At 38.6% G+C, this 20,354-nt stretch overlaps 1 protein-coding gene across 1 annotated transcript in view; it reads left to right on the top strand.

Moving 5' to 3' along the window:
* Positions 1-20,354, top strand: part of LOC149260999 (uncharacterized) — a 76,407-nt gene that overhangs the window by 24,490 nt on the left and 31,563 nt on the right. The window lies entirely within an intron of this gene.

The following is a 20,354-nucleotide window of genomic DNA, read 5'->3' as shown; positions in this document are numbered from 1 at the left end:
CATCACAAAACTCTTCGCAAATTAAATTTGGAAAGTACTTTACCCGTTTGCAGCCTTTTAAAGATTTTCTCAAAACACACAAAGACAATTTGGCCTTCGAAGATTTTCTCATGACATAGAAGAGACAATTTTTTGGCTATGAAAACCTTACCAGGTTATGAAGGGCTGCTTCAGAGGAATTGTCTTCTGTTATACCCGATGCTGCATGTAAAAATAAGATAAAGTACAAATATGTTTTATACTGAATTTAATGGAATGGTAGATAAATGCATGTAGTTCTTGTTCCTCTTCAACGATGAAGATGCCCATTTATCTAGGAAAATATTCCTTGTCGTTGAGGATTGTTATTATTCTCCTGACTTGTTGTATTCTGCTAGTACTATGGCATATGACATGCCATCCCTATAAAATATTGTGTTCTTTGGAGCATAATTAGAATCACATTTCTCTTATCCCCTAATAGGATATCATGGCTTGAAAACTGGTTTTTAAAGCTTTAACAGTCATGAGTTAACAAACATAATTCAAAGTGCACTTGAGAAGTGCAAAAGAGCAAAAAAGTAGGAAATGAGAATCAAATTGTTTTCTGTAAATGCTTGGTTTGATGAAGAATGCAAAATGGCAAGGAGAACCTTGAAAATGGCAGGCAAGGAGAAGATCAATGTAAAGTTATATAAGCAGATACTAAAAAGGAAAAAAGATGAGTTCATGCAAACAAGGCGAGAAGAGTTAATATATCTAGGCAAGATTAACCCAAAGCTTTTCTAGCAGGAAATTCAACCAAGGAAGAAGCAAATTGAAAATAATATTACAACCAATCAATGGTTTGAATATCCAAGACAACTCTATGAGAAAGAATCATAGGTTGAGCCTCCCCCTCGGATCAACACAACTACAAAGCTATTCACGTTACGGGAAGTGGAGATTGGAATTAAGAAGCTGAAAACAGGAAAGGCAAAGGACTTGGTTGAACTTCAAGCAGAGTATCTAAAATGGAGAATGAACACTCTTGCACCACATCTCATGGAAATATTCAACAACATCATTCAGTAAGGATTCCCAAGAAACTGGACAACTAGCCTAGCAATACCCCTTTTTAAAAGTGGAGATATTAATAATCCTTCCAATTTTAGAACCATTATGATTAATCCTTTTTTTGCAAAGCTTTTTGGCAACATGGTAGAAAATAGAATCAGTAAGTGGGCATAAGTAAAAGAAAAGAGGGCAAAAGGACGAGCGGGTTTTAGGCCAAAGCATTCTACAGTGGATCATGGTATCACACTGAGACACATTATTGAAAAGGTTTGGCGGGACAAAGAAGAAATACTCTGCTGCTTTTTTTACTTCAAAAAGGCATTTGACATAGTCCCTAGAGATAAGTTGTGGTGTAGAATGGAAGAACTTGAAATTCCTTTGCATTATAGAGCCACTATCCATAGACTTTATGAAGAGGTGAAAGTCAAAATTAGAACCTTAGCAAGTATTTCAGAAAGATTTAGAAGTGACATTGGAGTCAAGCAAGGTTTCCCTCTATCCCCTACTCTTTTGGTTTATATATTGGTAAACTAGAAGAGTGGCTAAATCTGTAAGGTGGAGATGGTGTTCGGTTGGGGGAGTATGTGATAAAGCTTCTTTTATATGTTGATGATCTTGTATTGATTGCTAAATCGGCCCATGGATTGCAGATGCACTTATATGCCCTTGAGCATTTTTGTATAGAAGTGGGGATGCAAGTCAATACTAGCAAGACCAAAATAATGATTTTTTCTAATAAAAAGGAGCAGAGGAAACATATGTTCTTCTTTGAAGACAACATTCTTGAAGAAGTAAATGGGTACAAGTACCTTGGGATTGATTTCAACAACAAACTTAATTGGGAAGAGAGCAACAAGAAGAAAGTTTTAAGAGGGTGGAAAGCATTATATGCTCTTCAAAACAGATGTAGAGAGGTAGAGTTATGGGATTGGAAAATTACTAAAATGTGTTTTGGACTCGTATTTTGTCCAGTGATGCTATATGAGTGTGAATTGTGGGCTAGCAGCACCCCTGTCTCAAAATGGAAACAAATTGAGAAAATCCAAGAATGTTTGATCATGAGCAAGTTCAAAATAAAAAGTTCGGTACCTTATGAGATAATGTGAGTGAAATAGGAGAAACTCCCATCGAAGCAATTGATATTGTGGAGCTTATAAGATATCTGGAAAGAATTGAGCAAATGGGAGTAGGTAGATGGCCTAATGTTATCTTCAGTGAAGGCAAGAGTGAAAGAAAGAAAAGATGAATGAGGCAAAACTACACATGGATGCAAAAATGGAATATCTACCTCAATGTTTGTCCCACAAATAGCAAGGAGCTAAAGAATTTTGTTGTGGAAAAATTTCGTAAACGGGTATGGGGAAAAGAGTTGGGTAGAAAGAAGAAGTACTACATTAGAGAATTCAACCCCACCGACAAAAAGAGTACATTGGAGCTAGCATTCCATAGAGGGAAAAGGTTCTTATTGCTCAATTTAGAACCAACTCACATCAACTTCGGTGTGAAACAGGACGGTGGAAAAGGCCTAAAGAAGATTGGAAGAATGGGTGTGTACATTTTGCACGTCTGGGGCAGTGGAATCGAAAAAACATTTCATTTTGAAATGTGATACGTTCAAAGACATCAGAGAAAGTTATGGGAATATGTTAGCATTGATTTCATGGCATTGTTTTTTCAGCAAGGTGATTGTTAGAAGGTTGGGCCAGCTCATCATCAATTTGAATAAGAAAAGGATTGGATTGTAAAAGGTGAAAAAACAGGGAACTAGTGTTCCCATAGACTATTTTTAGTCTCGTGAACGTTAAAATATCATTTCATTTCATATCATAGCTTCTCGGCTAGTGACACTAGCCATACGAATTATAATTGTGATTTGTAAGATCCAATGAATTCTTCATTCAAATATATCGTTATATCACTGGTATATTACATGTTGTTTTTAGTAACTTGCATAACATTTAATTCTAAACACGAGGTTTTAGTCAATACTGGATATAATCATGGTAGAGAAAAGATTTCAGAGAAATTTCCCTATTTGACAAGTGAAAATATGTTTATATTATATTATCATAGAAAGCACAAAGATGAAATGAATTGACTTTTATGTGTGCACTTGAACGGGAGGTACACCTTTGTCCACCGAACTGTGAATGAATGTACATCGATGATGAGGTTATTTAAATACAGAGTAAACCCACTATTTAGGTGTGCCATGTCACACCTTCGAATATTAGCCAAATATTACATGTAATGTGTTATGTGAATAGGTCCTCATGTGCATTGATACAGTAATGGTACACACAAAGGGTTACACTTCGAGATTTTTCGCTTAACTCTATTTTGTTACATGATTGTCGAGATCACGTGGAATTAGTCGTGTATTTATTAATATACTTGGAACAATTAGGAAGTGTGTTCAATATATTATATATTATGATGGGTAGTTAAGATATAAAGCATGGGGTGGTAGGAGGGGGAGGGATTCTCATTAATCTCGAAGGAAACATCGAAGACAGATATGCTTGGGGCCTGGGTAGGAAGACCAACAATCAAGCTGAGGCTAATGGTATGTTTCTAGGACTATCCTTGGCTAAAAAAAATGGCATTGGGAAGATCCAAGTTTTAGGAGACTCAAGGTTGATCACAAAACATATGAAATACAATTCATGAGCAAAAAACATGAACCTAAATCAAATTATTCAGAGATCCCAAGGTATGATTCCCTTCTTTGATTTGATGTCGTTCTTTCACATCCTAAGAGGAAATAACCAGGAAGTAGATAAGCAAGAAAATTTGGCTTGTCAGTTGATTGCAGAAAGAATTATTGTGAATGAGATACAGGAAACGATATGCATTCCCTAATCTTAGTCATGGGATCCAAATATTGCTCTAAGGTTGGCATTCTTGGCTCAACTACGAGTTTAGAAAGGCATAACAATTTGGAAATTTTAAGGATTGTAACGCATTATCTCTCCTTAACCGCCCCTCCTCTCCCATTTACCCCCTATTTAACCCCCTGCGCCCCTTCCTCCCCCTCCCCTAACTCTTGTCACCCTTCTCCTTCTCTTCTCGTTAGGCCTCCCATCCATTTTGTTCCCCCTCCTCTCCATTTAGTTATGACTCCCTTCTCCATTTCATTCCACATCCTGCTCCTCGATCCTTATTGCATCGACCTTAACTCGGTCCACCCCATCCTCGTGCCTCATGGCATTGGTAGTCTTAGCTCCTTGCAGCAACATGGATGCGTCCATCACGATGGTACTACACTTGGGTTAGGGAGATCTCACAGCGTGAGAACCTAGCCCCCACGACATAGAATCTATTGCAATGGTCGGCAATCCAGCATAGGAGATGTTAAGTTAATGGGAGAGCATGAGAAACATTTAATCCCTCGAGCATTGGGATCTCAGCTTCATGAGTACCAATCTCCAGTACTGCATCAAAATCCAAACCTACACCTTCTATAAATGGAGTAACAGTTTGATATGTTGTCATGGATTATGGTTAATCTTTGCTAAGGTGGTCTTTGCAAAAGTCCGATGGCTGAAGCTGGGGTCACTGAGCATCTACTGTGGGTTATGGGTCAAAGCGTCAGCCTTCAGGGCTCTCTCTGGAGGCGTATGCAGTCGAGAGGGGAAGTTGTGTGTTGATTTGCAGAGTGCTGGTTGTTTGAGTGAGGTCAAGAATTGTGTGGGTACGTTGACTCGGGTGGGGGAGTTAGAGCAAAACTTTGCGAGCTCTGGGTTAAGTGTCGGAAACATTCCGGAGTTGGAGGTCTACGGCATATTGGAGACTAGGCTTTCTAGTGAAGATAATGAGTGTGCACAGTAATTCAACAGAGGAATTCTCTCTGTCCAATTCTTGGGGATGTCGCTGGCCTAGGACAGAGGGGTCGAGGGAGGGAAAAATTCAAGGGGGCAGCAACAGGAATGTCTGTAAGGAGTGTGTGCAAGATCACTTGGAAATTCAGGAAGGTTTGGCAATTCTGCAGCGATGTATCCATTAGCAGCAAAAAGAGGCTCTGGCCATGCAGGAGCTGCAACTCGAAAAGGAGCGCATCTAACAACTGGAGGATGAGGTGGATGCACTGAGACAACAAATTGAGCATTTGAAGCTCAAAATGGAGGAGAACAACCAGAGGAATGAAGAAGAATTCACTGGACTTGATCTTAACAGTCCAGCGCCAATGGAGGAGTAATCTGTTCTCTCATTCAATGTTTGAAAAATGTTTTTGTATGACAAACTATAAATGTAAATATTTTCTATTTATGTACTGTAGAATGTATAGCCACAGGCTACCAATAATGGTAAATTTTTGTAAGAAGCATGGGGAAAACTCCTAAGGAAGGGATGGGGAACAATTGATGTCTCAGATGCTCTTAGCAAGCTTGAAAATATGATGTAAAATCTCGTTTTTGCACTCGAACGGGCACGATTTATATATATAAATACACTACTCATTATGGTTAAAAAAAGATATAAAGAAAATACATTAAAATACAAAATCATTTACTTCTATTTATAGAAATTGTTTCCAATCTTTAGAATTTTTATACTGTCTTTGTGCTAGTTTTTTTATCATGAGAGGTGATGAGGTGGCTAGGAAGTTTTGCTTGATGAAGTGTACCTTTCTTTAAATTGGTGGATTGTTTCGGAATATGCATCGAAAGAGGTTAAATGTGTTACTATCATTCTTTATTATTATGACAGAGACTTGTTCCCTATATGATTGAAGCAACAAGTGAGACAATGTTTTAATTGATATTAGATCATCTTTCAATATTGGAGTCGATTGCCTAGACAAGTCTCATGGTGGACGGATAGGTCTTAGAGTATCTTGCTTATGGCCAATAGTAAATGAGGTAATTTGTTGACTTTAGAGACTTGTTCCCTATATGAGTGAAGCAACATGCGAGGCAGTCTTTTAATTGATATTGTATCATCTCCCAATATTGGAGGAATCAATTAGATAAACAAGTCTCGTGATGGACGAGTAGGTCTTTGAGTATCTTGCTTATGGCCAATAGTAAATGAGGTAATTTAGTGACTTCTAATGTCCAATTATATTTATATATTCTTCAAGGAAGAGCACAAGCAAAACCTTTACATTTTGTTTTCCTTCTCTAAGATGTAGGCACCAATTAATATTTTAGGTGCCATAAATACATGCTAGTAATGTTGATATGGTTTTCAAGTAGAAAGACACAACAATCCATTGGAATGATGCCATAACCCTCAGTGCCTACAAAGCACTGAAAAAATTATGACACAAATGTGATTGAATCATGTAAATTGCATGTTCACATTGATACATTTAAATTGAATAGGTGTGGAAGAGGTGATGTAGGACAAATGATATTTTGGTAGACCAATTATTTTATACCTTGTTAAAATTGTGTGTAAACATGTGGTATTTCTTTACTTTGGACGTTATGTGAATATTTCTTGAGGCCATTTTCTCATCGCAGCTATTTTGTGTATCAGTGTGTAAACCCTAGTCTCTATTATAATAAAATATGAGATTATCCCTGTTCATTTTTTTGTTATTTTGCCGTATGCTAATGGTTACACTTTTAAATGGCAATGTTCTGTTAAAATAATGGAAATTTTTATGGAGTAAATTTTGTTCAGTTAGTTTCCTGCACAATATTTTGTTTGGGACATTACAGAATAGAAATAACAAAAGATCCAAGAGGGAAAACAAACTAAAATATAAATTGGGATAACCCAAAAGACATAATATGTTCGCAATTACAAGTGTTGGCGAAATACTTATCCAATACAAGATTCTCTACTAAGAGAAGCTTTTGTGGTTAACCTAAGGGGAAAACCTCTAGTTATACAAGAAAGGGACTAAATCCCAAGTTACCTTTATGAGGTGATTAAGTACTTATCTAGCTATTATACCCTAAACACACTAGTTACCTATTTGAGGCCTTGTTTAAATAAGTGACATTGTACAAAATATCAAAAGACTAAGACAAAAACATTATTACAAAAATAAACACACCTTTCTCTTTGGAAAGATTTAACTCCAAAGCTTGAAGGTACTAGAGTAACTTAGCCATTTGACTTCCTCATTTCTTTAATGTTTCCTTGGATGCAATCACCACTTTAATTGATAATAACTTGTGAACAAATTATCTTTGATGTATAGAATGAAATCATTTATTTTACTCTATTGATGATGCCCAACGGGTATTATGGGTCCAATTATGGCTCACCCAAGACAATATCAATAGTGATCAAAAATGACATCCATGTAGATGTGTATGACTTGTCATGGAGGTGAAGAGAACATTTCCAGTGAACAAGATTCAACTTTGAAAGTTTCTTTGCAACTTCATCATGGTTGTAACTTGTTCTCAATAAGTCAGGCTTTCTAAACATCCTTTTCAACTAGTATAATATTGTTCCTTAGAGATTCAACATAGAGAGAAGGAGAGCTACCAAAGAGAATTAGGGAGATCTTGTTTGCCTATTGTAAGCCTTATTCATAATGAGACTCATTATCGAGAGTAAACTATTCTCAAAGATAAGCTCAATGTATTTGTTACTAACTTACCACCTACATGGAGGATTTTGACATCCGTATCATATCATTCCTCAAAATTTTAAATATAGCCTTGCATTTATTTCTCTACTATTTTCTTCCTTTTTCGTGCAAGAAGAAATCTCTCATACAAACATTCAAAACTTTTTTCAACACTTATGATCTAGTCGTATTTGAATATGCCATGCTCTTTCTTTTACAAAATACTTGTCAAGCTAGGGTTTGATACAGGAAATTAAGGACATCCTTTACAATTTTATTTTAAAGAGTGCCCTTCCTTAAGCATATTTGAACCTTAAACTTTACGAAAAAGTAGATTTGGACTTCTTCAAATTATAGAAAAAACATTCATAACCTTTCTCCCAATAGAAAGGGTGCACCTCAACTATACACTTTAGCTGAAAGTTATACTCTATTGAAGACATGGTTCTTGAAGGACACTATTTTCGAGATGTTTTAGAAGGGAAAATTGTGATCGTTGTATCTCTCTTGATATTTCTATAAAAATTATGATGACCTATGTGAAAATTCCTTGAACTGAAGTAACTGGATATTATTCTCCTAACTTCAATAGTTTATTTGTCTTCTGTAATTATTATTATGACAAATAGCGAATAATTCACACTGCAATTCTTCACAATAAAATTACGCTGCGGGAATACAAAATGTGGAACTGAGAAATAGATGCACACACAATGACACCGTTATTTTTGGATAAAAGTCCTTGGAAAAACCCTGAAAAGAAAACTAGTGTAGCAGATGAGGGTTTTATTATTTTACAGCAAAAATAGAGAATTACAATCGCTAGCCATTATGGCTTAGCTCTGACAATTATCGAGAGTAAAATATTTCTCAGAGATAAGCTCAATGTATTTTTTACTAACTTACCACCTACATGGAGGATTTTGACATCCATATCATATCATTCCTCATAGCCTTGCATTTATTTCTCTACTATTTTCTTCCTTTTTTGTGCAAGAAGAAATCTCTCATACAAACATTCAAAACTTTTTTCAACACTTGTGATCTAGTCGTATTTGAATATGCCATGCTCTTCTTTACAAAAAGACTTGTCCAGCTAGGGTTTGATACAGGAAATTAAGGACATCCTTTACAATTTTATTTTAAAGAGTGCCCTTCCTTAAGCATATTTGAACCTTGAAATTTACGAAAAAGTAGATTTGGACTTCTTCAAATTATAGAAAAAACATTCATAACCTTTCCCCCAATAGAAGGGGTGCACCTCAACTATACACTTTAGCTGAAAGTTGTACTCTAATGAAGACATGGTTCTTGAAGGACACTATTTTCGAGATGTTTTAGAAGGGAAAATTGTGATTGTTATATCTCTCTTGATATTTCTATAAAAATTATGACTTATGTGAAAATTCATTGAACTGCAATCACTGGATATTATTCTCCCAACTTTAATAATTTATTTGTCTTCTGTAATTATTAATACGAAAAATAGTGAATAATTCACACTGCAAATCTTCACAATAAAATTACGCTGCGGGAATACAAAATGTGGCACTGAGAAATAGATGCACACACACAATGACACCATTATTTTTGGATAAAAGTCCTTGGAAAAACCCTAAAAGGAAAACTAGTGTAGCAGATGAGGGTTTTATTATTTTACAGCAAAAATAGAGAATTACAATCGCTAGCCATTATGGCTTAGCTCCGACGATTTATCTCAATTTATCTCAACTGGAAATATACTAGGAATTTATTTTCCCTCATAGTGACTCGATCTGGCCTCTTTGGGCTACTCGCACTCCTTCCTGACACTCGCACCTCTGCCCAGAAATGTGCATTGTAGCCTCAAAAAAAGTTGTTTTGCCTTGGAAACCCTTCTACGAAAGGCATCATGCCTCCCTTTGCCTCTAGGGACTGGATCCCGGCACTAGCAACTAAATCGATCCTTCTTTCAACAACTTGCACTAGGAATTTGGCTAACTCACACTGCAAAATACAACCTCCTTTGCTGGATAATTTGGCCTCTTGTCCTGACCCTAGATTACTAGAAAAGATCCTGAGAATTTCTTCGAAAATTCTCACTACTGCAAACCACGCCACTGTCTCTTACTTGGCTTGAATTGTGCCCTATTGAATACTACAAATTTGTTGATTGGAACTTCCTTACTCACTTGATGTGTCTTCTCCAACCCCTTCGACTTGCGCTTATAATCTCTCGCTAGAGCTTCAATGGCCAAGATCTAATCATGATCAATGGCTCAGATCATCTTAGACTCCGTCAAGTCACTTTTCTGGAAGTCTCTAGAGCAAAATTGATTTCCTTAATTAATACCCATTAATTAATCAATTTTCCTAAGTTAGACTTGGGAACTTTTAAATTATTGATAAATTAATTTAATTGAGAGGTTTCTAAATGTTTTCTCTCAAAACCTTTTATGGGTTTTAGAGATCTCATGTTCCTTGGCCTATTTGACACCTTAGAGACTAGAACACATGTCCTATGCTACTCCAAAACTCAACAACCTACTCATTGGAATCATATTTGAGTTCAGTTCCTTCTAAATAAAATAGCATATTTATCGGACTCCCTAGTAGAAATTTGCACCTTCTAAAACACATACACCTTCTTCTTCCTTACAAATCGAAATCGAATTGTTTGGAAAAAGACGCCAATCCTTTTTACTTGGAAAAATTACCATAAGGGTTTCCTTTTCAAAGAGAAGTGGAGTACAAGATTTAGCTTAAAGAAGTATTGATCCTCACTAAATGATTAACTTAATGAGTAATTAACACTAAAAGATAACTGGAAATGTTGCTAGTTGTTCTCATAGGCTTAACATAGATGACAAAGTAGATTGAACGCACAATAGTTTAGAATACACACATAAGATGCTAATGGTTGAAACAACTTTTGATTTAAGTTGTGAGTTCTTCTAGTGTGTATTGATTTATGTTATATTGTAGGGGAGTACCCCTTAGTCCCCGATGCTCCACACCCAAGTGTGCTCCTAGAGAGAGAATTTGGGAAGTACTTTTGGGAGCGTACTTCTTGAACACTCACTTCTAGGAGCAATTTGAAAGATCACATTCCTCAAAAAAACATGATCCTTTCCCAAATAGGGAGCATTAAGAGAGTGTTGTTCCATAGACATTCCTAAAAAATGCTCCATAAGAGATGAGTGCAAATTGAACTTTTTTCTTGCATGTGGGAACCAAGACAAGGTTTTAAAAGTTTGGTTTAGGAATGGCTAGGATTCCTTTGTGGATTAAAACACTCATTCACTCCACTTTCTCTCATTTCACTCATTTCTCTCATCTTTGCTAAGGTTTTGAGTAGGTTGCTTGCAAGTTGTTGAGTGGATTTGTGTGTTGGAGGGAGATTGAAGGATACCATTTGTGAGATCTTGGGAGGGAGATTAAAGGCTGTCATAATTACATTCAACCACCAGTGGAGACCTGAAGGGATAGGTTCTAAAGCCCACTCTTGTTTGTTTTTAATCTTTTATCCCATTTGTTATAAACTAGTATATTCACTATGTTGAATGCTTGAATGTTGTCTTTTCCTATTTTTCCCCAATTCTCCATCATTCTTTTGTAGGCAACACATTATTCTCAAGATTCAGTAGGGACAATGGGTATGTCAATGTGGTTTATCCTTTTTGTTCCATTTTTTATTGTGATGATGGTGTTGGGATGTTGTAATACCAATGATGGAAGAACTAGAAACAGGGAACACATACCATGGAGAGGATGAATAAATGGAAGGGAATGATGATCATGAAGCTGAAAACAATGATGGATAAAAACACAAAGAGACTTCAATGCCAAACTAAAAGCAAGAAGCTCATACCACAAAGGAGGAAGAATGATGATTGTGAAATTGACAACAATGATGGAAAAAAGCACAAAGAGACTTCAACACCTTGTGGAAGTATGTGAAAAAGCTTGAGGGAGAGAAAGGGGTTAAATCCTTAAGATTTATATGCTCACATTGTCATAAAAACCTACAAAATTTCATATACCCATGTGAGAAAGCATCTTTCTAAGATTATGCCATGGGATAAAGGTAAGATTATAAGAGTCAAAACCTATGAATGTGTGCCAAGAAAGATAAGAAACAAATACAAGAAGGAAGAGGAGGTTGCACAAAACAAATCCAAAGTATCAAGGGTTGAATTTGAGACCTCAAGCTCACAAAGAATGCTCATGGTCAATCCTTATTTCCCCAAACCCATTAATTCTTAACTACGTATTGGAGGCATAGTATGATATCTCATTTCCTTAACCAAAGTTTTAGGGATGTCGATGCAAGAAATTTCAAGTTATTTTATGCATGTGTTGTACCATTTGATGTTCTTCGCTCACCCAGTAGGAATGAAATGGTACAACCCATCAACAATGCCCCTAGAAGGTACCAAGATTCTTGAAAGGAAAGAGCCAAAATTAATAGTGCTCTAGGACAATTTATGAATGATTAGACAAATTACGGGGTAACCATTATGCATGATGATTAGACAAATGTTAAAGGCGATTCATTGATAAATATACTTGGAGTGTTTGTTAATGGTGCATCCTTCCTTTCATTCCATGACTAAAATCATTATTACATTATTGGTATTTATATTATAGAACCCTGAATTGAAACCATTCAATAAATTGGGCCCATTCAATGTCATGTAGGTCATCATTGATAATGTCATTAATTGTAAGGTGACAGGGGTTGAAAAATGTGTAACTAGGTTCGGTCTTCATAAATATGAAATGTACTTTTTGTTCTTGTATAATGTAAAATGAAAGAAAATTATTATTATTATTATTGGAGCATTAGTTTCATGTTGAAGGTCTATTATTTTATAGGTCAAGAACCCATTGAGTGCCTCTAGGGTTTGTCCTAGGTGAAGAAGTCAAAAGAGTCATTGTCATAAGTTGAAGACCCCATCAATCACATTGTAACTTGTAAACAAAATTATTTTTGTCATTAAAAGTATCAAAATACCCTTCAAGACCAAGTCGGCCTGGTAGCTAGGAAGTTGGCCTATTTTGAGGAGCCACGTCCACCTTGAGAAGCCCATATAAAGGAGGAACTCGACCTCCTTGAGTCACATTCATCACTCATTCAAGCGAGGAAGAAGAGCAAGAAGACAAGTGAAGAAGGAAGAGGACCAAGAAAGATTGTTTTTGGGCTTAATTCTCTCTCACACATGCGAAGAAGAGAAGCTAGTGTTTGTTGCTTCAAGGTCGAAATTCTCTATATGCTGCAAGAGGGATCAAATTTGTTGGAAGAAGGGTCTCCTCAGTCACCTACTAGCCCTAGACATGGAAGCAAAGCAAGCAAAGTTGTTGAGAGGCCTTGGAAGGCTAATTTTGCTCACGTGTAGATGTAGTTGTAGTTGTAGGCGACCAAAAATTTCGGAGTTGTAGTAGAGGTCAAAATTCTGAAGCTAGGGTTCAAAGTTATGTTGTTGGAAGATATTTGACTGGGTTTGACTTGGATAAGAGAAGCACATCATTCAGAAAGGTTGGACTTGGTCTTGGAGGGTATTGATCTTGATCTAAAGTTCTTGGAATTCTTCAATTGAAGAATCTATAAGAAGAGGAGATTTTGCGGGTTTTCCTCTCAAGTGGAGAGGTTTTCGCTCTAGCTTGCAGTGTATATTCTGTGTTCTTGTGTATTATTGTTCTTCTTGTTTTGGTAGTAGGTTGATGATATTCGAACACAATAATAAGCGAAGAAGCTAATAAAACAAGAAAAAGTAAAAAGACATCACAAGCAGTGATTATAGAAAGAGAAATTATCTTAACTATTGCCCTATAAATTTCTCAACAACAGGAGCAATAATTGAGGATATGTACCATGTTTCGCCCTCATATGGTATGATGAGATTATGATCATATATTTGGGCTTCTACTACGAGCACCACTCGTCCAATGGCATGATGTTCTAGCCCACACCTATTGTGCGCACTTCAGATTGGTCATCTAGAATACAAATGCCAAATATTTTTCTGCATGTTGGTCCTGTTGATTTCTGGTAGCATCAGATGTGCTCTAAGCCTCAAAATTTGCAAAGAGGCTTAGATACATTCATTCTCCAATACCCAGAAATCGTTTTGGGAAATTTCACCTGGAGACAGTTTTATTAAAATAATTAATTATTTTTAATGGGACCCTAAGTCTAAACTTAGGAAATTAGAATAATTAAAGGGTATTAGTCTAACGATGGGTGAAACTTCTAGAAGAAGACGAGGATCAAGCATAAATGATCTAAGCCATTGATTAGAAGTTAATCTGGGTCTTTGGTTGTCCAACAGAAAGATATAAAAAGAGGCTTGAGGGGCACTTGGAGAACATACCAAGCAGAGTTCAGAAGATCGAATTTCTAGAGCAGAGTCGCTACTAGTGAGAAATTAGAAGTGAGCTTTTGCATTGAGGGGCAGGGATAGTTCCGGTTCAAGATTTCTCTTGACCCGAGAATACTCAGCAGAGGAGACAGAGAGCGATCCGGGAGAGGTGGCACAGAGCCAGAAGAAGCTGACGTAGGGCTGCGCAGAGGCAGTGCAAAGCCTTGAGGAGGTCTAAAAATTTGCTGAAGGAATCGATTTCAAAGGCTAGAAGCCGGGGTGTGAGACCGGGAGGTGAAATCGAAGTTCTTGGGCAGCAAATCGATTAGCGGAAGGGGTGACGTAGTCCCCAGAGGCTGTGACGTTGCGCTGACGCAATGACTATGCAGAGGTAGCCAGGGGCCGTTCATTCAGTGGCTGGATCAGTCAAATCTCTAGTGATAGTGTGAGGTAATATCACTTATCTCTCTATCAATGACATTCTCTGTATTGGATAGCCAGGAGGGCATCCAAAGATTGTATTCAGAAATTACTACTGCATAATAGTAAAAACCTCAGCTGTTGCACCAATTTTCCCACAATGGGTTTTTCCGAGGACATTTGTCGAAAATAATTGTGTAGATGTGTTGTGTATTTCTTTCTTGTTCAGTTTCTTGTTTCCACATTTTATTTAAATGGTGAAGGTTGCAATGTATTAGTGTCGTTGTTTATTGTAGGAAATAGTAAATAATTTTGTTTAGTAATTAACAAATAGAAGGAACATAATCAGTGGCTGCAGTGGAAATTTGGGCATCCAAATTTTCACATGGTATTGAAGCTGCAGGTGAAACAAGAGAGCAGTGCCGAAAGAGCCCAGTGCTAAAGGAGGAGGGGAGTTCGAAAGTCCTACAGAGGCAACAAATCGAATCCCTAGAGGGATTGTGCAATTCAGGCCAAGAGGGTAAGATTTTCGTGGTAAATCTCTCTCTAAGTGAGTCGACAGAGGTAGGATTTCCAAATCAAAATTTGTCAGCGGTAGAGGGAGGAACACAACAATAGCGTCAGCAAAGAGGTGTTTCTAGTGGGATGCAGTTTTCTGCAGGCAGTTGTTGGGCGAAAAGATGTTAGAAGGAAGAAGAGAGACACTTGAGGGGATTTCTTCCTCAAATAATTCCTAGCCAGGGAATACGAATTCTCATTTATTGAGCAGCTGCAGAAGAGAGGAGGTCATTCGACTTTTTTGATTGGCAAAGATGATAGCGAGTGGATTGAGAGATCAGGATAGGTTGGATGGTGCATCCAACTATGTGATCTGAAAGGAGATGATGTTGTGCCTTTTGGATGAGCATTTTCTCAAGATCTACATCGACAACATGGTAGTTGAGCTGGCGGATCCAGATCCACTCAAGAAGTACAAGGGAGAAATGGTGAAGACCAAGAGAATGATCCTCGACGGAGAGAAGGATCATATAGTTTGTCACATCACTGATAGAGACACTATCAAGGAGATGTGGGATGCTTTGTTGACGCTATATCAGGGATCTTTCAAGCATTAGAAGATGTACTTGGAGCAGAAGATGAATTTATGCAGATGCAGAAGGGGGAACGCATTGCTCTGTTCTTTACTAAACTTCAGGAGACCTAAGATGAGCTGGCAACGGTGGGGTCAACACCTCAAGGTTCCGAGATGGTAAGACTGGCCCTGAATTCAGCTTTTGAGGAGTGGCAAGTTTTTGTCTAAAGCATCCTGGACAGAGCGACTTTGCCAGAGTAGGATGGAATGTGGGCAACTCTTAAGCAAGAAGAGTTGAGCAAAGACTTGGTCAAATGTAAACTTGTCGGAAGCAACAGCAGTGGGTCGAGGCTATGACACTGCGTTGACGCAGTGACAGTGCAGAGGCATCCAGGGGTCATTCATTCATTGATTGGATCAGTCAGATCTCTAGTGATAGTGTGAGGTAATCTCATGTATCTCTCTGTCAGTGATATTCTTTGTACTGGATAGCCAGGAGGGCATCCAGAGGTTGTATTTAGAAATTACTACTACATAATAATAAAACACTTAGCTGTTGCACCTGTTTTCCCACGCTGGGTTTTTCCAGGGACATTTGTCAGAAAATAACTATGTAGATGTGTTGTGTATTTCTTTCTAGTTCAGTTTCTTGTTTCCGCATTTTATTTAAATGGTGAACGCTGCAATGTATTAGTTTCGGTGTTTACTGTAGGAAACAATAAATAATTTTGTTCAGTAATTAACAAATAAAAGAAACATAATCAGTCGCTGTAGTAGAAATTTGGGCATCCAAATTTTCACATGGTATCGGAGCTGCAGGTGAAACAAGAGAGCAGTGTCGGAAGAGCCCAGCGCTGAAGGAGGAAGGGAATTCGAAATTCCTGCAGAGGCAACAAATCGAATCCCCTAATGGATTGTGCAATTCAGGCCTGGAGGGCAATATTTTCGTGGTAAATCTCTCTCTGAGTGAGTTGATAGAGAGGTAGGATTTCCAAATCGAAATCTTTTAGTGGCAAAGCGAGGAACGCAACAGTAGCTTCAACAAAGAGGGGTTTCTGGTGGGACGTAGTTTTCTACAGGCAGTTGCTGGGTAGAAAGACGTCAGAAGGAAGAGGAGAGACATTTGAGGGAATTGCTTCCTCAGAGAATTCCTAGCCAGGGAATTTGAATTCTCATTTGCTGAGCAGCTGCATGAGAGAGGAGGTCATTCGACTTTTTGATTGGCAAAGATGGCAGCCAATGGATTGAGAGACCAGGATAGGTTGGATGGTGCATCCAACTATGTGATCTAGAAGGCAAGGATGTCGTGCCTAATGGATGAGCATTTTCTCAAGATCTACGTCGACAACTTGGTAGCTTAGCCCGCGGATCTAGATCTGCTGGCAAAGACCAAGAGAATGATCCTCGACGGAGTGAAGGATCATATAGTCTGTCACGTTGCTGGCAGAGACACTACCAAGGAGATGTGGGATGCTTTGTCGATGCTATATTAGGGGTCTTCTTAGCATCGAAAGATGTACTTGGAGCAGAAGATGAGATCTATGCAGATGCAGAAGGGGGAACGCATTGATCTGTTCTTTACTAAGCTTCAGGATACCTGAGACGAGCTGGCAGCAGTGGGGTCAACACCTCAAGGTTCTGAGATGGTAAGACTCGCCCTGAATTTAGTTTCTGAGGAGTGGCAAGTTTTTGTCTAAAGCATCCTGAACAGGGCAACTTTGCCAGACTGGGATGGAATGTGGGAAACTCTTAAGCAAGAGGAGCTGAGGAGAGACTTGGTGAAGTGTAAATGTGACGGAAGCAGCAGAAGTGAGTTGAAGCCCAAGGAGGAGGAAGACAATGCAACCCTCACATCCAAGGGGCAGCAGAAGCAACAGAAGAAGAAGAAAGATGTTTCAAAGATCAAATGTTTCAGGTGTGGTGAATTCGGTCACTATGCAACACAGTGTCCTCTCAGAAAGAAGGACAAAAATGAGAAGCATGATCTGAAGGTTGCAGCTGCGAAGATCGAGGAGGAGTTTGCCATGATAGCCCAGGCATCTCTAGGAGGGAAGTGGGGAGATCTAGAGTTGTAGTCCTAAAGGAATACAGATGGGTAGGATCCTTGCGGGGTCCACGTCTCGGATCAATTCCTTGCTCCGAGAGCCCAGATCAGAAGTAGCAAGATGGACCAGTGTCAGTTGGTGCAGAGGAGTGTTAGAGTTATAGTTGCAGTGGCTAGGAGTGCTAGAGTCTAAGCAGCGCAAAGCTAGAGTTGGCAATAGTGCAGTTGGCACAAAGCAGAGGTTAGCAGCAACGTAGAGGCTTCAAAGGGTCAGCGTAGAGACTAGCAGCAGTCAGAATTCTAGCAGCGAGGTGCATCATACTGAACACCAGTTCAAATTTGGGATGCTTTTCCGTTGTTGATGCAGTAGCAGCAGCAGTTGGAGACTGTTGTAGTGCAAATGCAGTATTGGTAGTGGCATTGCTAGCCGCAACACAGATGCAGAATTGAGAGGGAGTTGCAGTACGGATGCAGTGTTGACAGTAGCAGGGTCAACAACAGTAATTTGGGATGCTTTTCCGTTGTTGATGCAGTAGCAACAGCAGTTGGAGACGGTTGCAGTGCAGATGCAGTATTGGTAGTGGCAATGCCAACAGTAGCACGGATGCAGAATTGAGAGGGAGTTGCAGTACAGATGCAGTGTTGACAGTAGCAAGGTCAGCAGGAGTACATATGCAGCATTTGTGCAATGGTTGGTGGACAGGATGTCAGACATCAGCAGCGTAGAAGAAGATGTTATAGAACAGAGTGATGCTTCAACAGGTTGCATTGTTAGAGCACATTCCTCGCTAAGAGTGAGTCTTGATTTCTGGTAGCATCGGATGTGCTCTAAGTGTCAAAATTTGCAAGGAGGCTTAGACACATGCATTCTACAATACCCAGAATCGTTTTGGGAAATTCCACCTAGATACAGTTTTATTAAAATAGTGTTAATGGGACCCTAAGTCCAAACTTAGGAAATTAAAATAATTAAAGGGTATTAATCTAACTGTGGGTGAAGCTTCTAGAAGAAGACGATGATCAAGCCTAAATGATCTAAGCCATTGATTAGAAGTTAATCTCGGTCGTTGGTTGTCCAACAGAAAGATATAAGAAGAGGCTTGAGGGGCACTTGAAGAACATATCGAGCAGAGTTCAGAAGATCGAATTTCTGGAGTAGAGCAGTTGCCGATGAGAAACTCGAAGTGAGATTTTGCAATGAGGGGCAGTGATAGTTCCAGTTGGAGATTTCTCCTGATCTAGGAATACTTAGCAGAGGAGGCAGAGAGAGATCCGAGAGAGGCGGTGCAAAGGCTGACGCAGGGACACGTAGAGCCTTGAGGAGGTCTGAAAATTTACTGGAGGAATCAATTTCAGAGGCCGGGGTGTGAGCCCGAGAGGTGAAAATCAAAGTTCCTGGGCTGCAAATCGATTAGCAGGAGTGACGCAGTCCCTAGAGGCTGTGACGTTGCGCTGACGCAGTGACTGCGCAGAGGCAGCCATGGGTCATTGATTCATTGGTTGGATCAGTCAGATCTCCAGTGATAGTGTGAGGTAATCTCACTTATCTCTCTATCAGTGATATTCTCTGTATTGGATAGCCAAGAGAGCATCCAAAGATTGTATTCAGTAATTACTATTGCATAATAATAAAACCCTCAGTTGTTGCATCGGTTTTCCCACACTACTTTTTTCCGAGACATTTGTCCAAAAATAACTTTGTAGATTTGTTGTGTATTTCTTTCTTGTTCAGTTTCTTGTTTCTGCATTTTATTTAAATGGTGAAGGTTGCAGTGTATTAGTTTTGGTGTTTACTATAGGAAACAGTAAATAATTTTGTTCAGTAATTAACATATAGAAGAAACATAATCAGTTACTGCAATAAAAATGTTAAACTTGGCAACTAGGGCCAAACTCCATGTGGGTCATCTTATTTATGGCAGCTGATATTTTTCTTGGATTCCTCTCGTCGAGAGGTGTAAGATTTATCTAACGGTCATCCGATTCCGACATGTATTTATGGAGATATGAATTTATTTGTATATACTTAGCAATTTGTCAAGGTCGGCCAACAAAATAAAGTGTGTGGCACACTCCCAGCTTATCCTCAACGATTCATATAAAAGGAAGATACCTTGTGGCATTATTTCACATCATCTAAACACTCATCTTCTCTCTCTTCATCTCATTGGGCCAGCGTAGGAGCAGTTTCTCTCACATGTGCAAGAGGAAGGACGATTTTCTGTTTTAGGGCAGCATTGATTGTTTTTAGGGCAGTGTTGACTTTCTGGATAGCATTGACTTTTCTGCAATGTTTTACAACTCGGCCGAGGATCGACTCCGACTCGGACTCCGACTCGGTAATGACTCGGCCGGCTCGATTTCAATGACTCGGTCGTTGTAAAAAATACATTAAATATTTATTTTTTTTATAAAAAAACATAATTTTAAAGATTTTCATTCATGTTTCCAAACACACAGCATTATAATATAGATGGAAGACAACTTTGTATCCATCTGGCCCACATTTGCCAAAAGAAACCTAGCTGCAGGCACCGAGGGTATCAAGATTCAAACCCTATTACAAGCTTTAAAGGGGACATTTACCCTTGACGCTGGGGTTTAATAGATTTATTGTTGTTAATCATATATACTGATATTTTATTTACAGGCCTAGAGATGAATTTGAGGGATTGGTGTGAGTTTACATTGAGAATTTGTCATTTGTGACTATCCCTGTTGATTTACAGGCCTGATTATCTTTCCTTACCCTGGCCACTGGCTTATTGGGCATTATCACAGGTCTAAAAGGCTTATTTCTCTTTTCTGCAGCCTTGTTCAGCCTTGTCTCGACTCTCCCTCAGCCACCAGCATCTACAGGGTCTCTTCCTTAATGTATACAGTACAGGGCCAATAAATTTGTAATTG

The sequence above is a fragment of the Pinus tabuliformis genome, chromosome 6 (genome assembly GCF_031772625.1).
Source record: "Pinus tabuliformis cultivar Carrire ecotype Pingquan chromosome 6, CPIR1, whole genome shotgun sequence".
Lineage (NCBI taxonomy): Eukaryota > Viridiplantae > Streptophyta > Pinopsida > Pinales > Pinaceae > Pinus > Pinus tabuliformis.
This window is presented reverse-complemented; position numbering and strand designations above follow the sequence as displayed.